The sequence below is a fragment of the Otolemur garnettii genome, unplaced genomic scaffold, assembly GCF_000181295.1.
Source record: "Otolemur garnettii isolate 467f Iridium unplaced genomic scaffold, OtoGar3 scaffold00105, whole genome shotgun sequence".
Taxonomy (NCBI): Eukaryota; Metazoa; Chordata; class Mammalia; order Primates; family Galagidae; genus Otolemur; species Otolemur garnettii.
Window position 1 is genome coordinate 1,585,214 of NW_003852500.1, and position 1,394 is coordinate 1,586,607.

Sequence of the window (1,394 nt, forward strand, 5' to 3'; positions counted from 1 at the left end):
GGTCTCATGTCCTGTCAATATGGCTGCTTGGCAGCATGAGGAGACCTCTGGAGAACAAAGCTGGCAGAGCCCTGCTGGCAGCACAGTGGCTTAGGAAGGAGTCATAAGTCACCTCCAAGAATGGGGATACATAGTCCAGGGTCAAGGGAACTGCAGGGAAGAGGGAACCTGCTGGAAATTCCTAGAATGCACACAAAAAACACCCACAGAAGATCAGCCACAGCCACTGAAGAACCGTCCTATTCCCTTACTTCTCCTCCCTCCTCCACCGCTCCCTGGTGGGGACACAGTTAGCAGCTGGCAATGAAAAAGAGGGAACAGGAGAAGACTCGTGTCCTTTCTCTCCCCTTCTGGAGCAGGTCCTAACTGAAGGAGAGGGGAAACCATTCTCTCCAAATCAAAGTCTGAACATTCCAGTTATTGAATTGACTTAATTCCTCTGAAAACAATATCCTAAAATAAAGGCCCCAGAGGCAGCCTCAGAAACAAACAAACAAACAAAAAATATCTTTCTCTGACTTCCTTCTGCCCCACTATCTCTCAGTCCCATTCTCCTCAGAAGCTAGCCATAAAAGCTATTAATAAAATCCTACTTCCCCAAGATGAGTCATAGAAACCCAAACCCCTTTTCCCAGTCATCCATAAAACCCAAAAATATTACTGTAACTTTCCCTCTGCCTTCCTGTGTAAAAATCAGCCACAGAGAAATTATCTGGCCTGCCTTGTTTGCCTGTAGGTCACGAGACCACTATTTCAGAGAAGGTCCTGCCCCACACCCACAAGGAAGGTATCCTGCTCAGAGAGGCCAAGAAGAATCTAGACAAACAGGCCTTGCAAGGTTTCTCTACTCAGTCTATTAGCATTAGATCATAGCCTTTTGTCTAATCATATCTTTGCATGCCTGTTCTTTTATTAAACTTAAGCATAAAAATAGACAATTTCTGGCTGGGTGTAGTGCCTCTTGCCTATAATCCTAGCACTTTGATAGGCTGAGACTCTAGCAAGATCACTTGAGTTCAAGACCAGCCTGAGCAACTTTTAATACCCAGACTTTACAAAAAATTGAAAAATTAGGCAGATGTGGTGCATACCTGTAGTCCCAGCTACTTGGGAGGTTAAGACAGGGGGATTGCTCAAGCCCAGGAGTTTGAGGTTACATTGTAACCCAGGTGACAGAGTGAGAAATTGTCTCCAAAAAAAAAGGACAACTTCCCCTGTATCTCTGGGTCTTCATTTCACAGGCTTCTTATATACATGGAATAAATTTATATAATTTCTCCCCTATTCACATGCCTCTTGTTAATAATGTTCAACCAACCTTCAGAGGGCAAAGGAAAAACTTTCTGTGGCCCCCACACTACTCAGCATGACAATAGCATGTTACATAAAAAAAA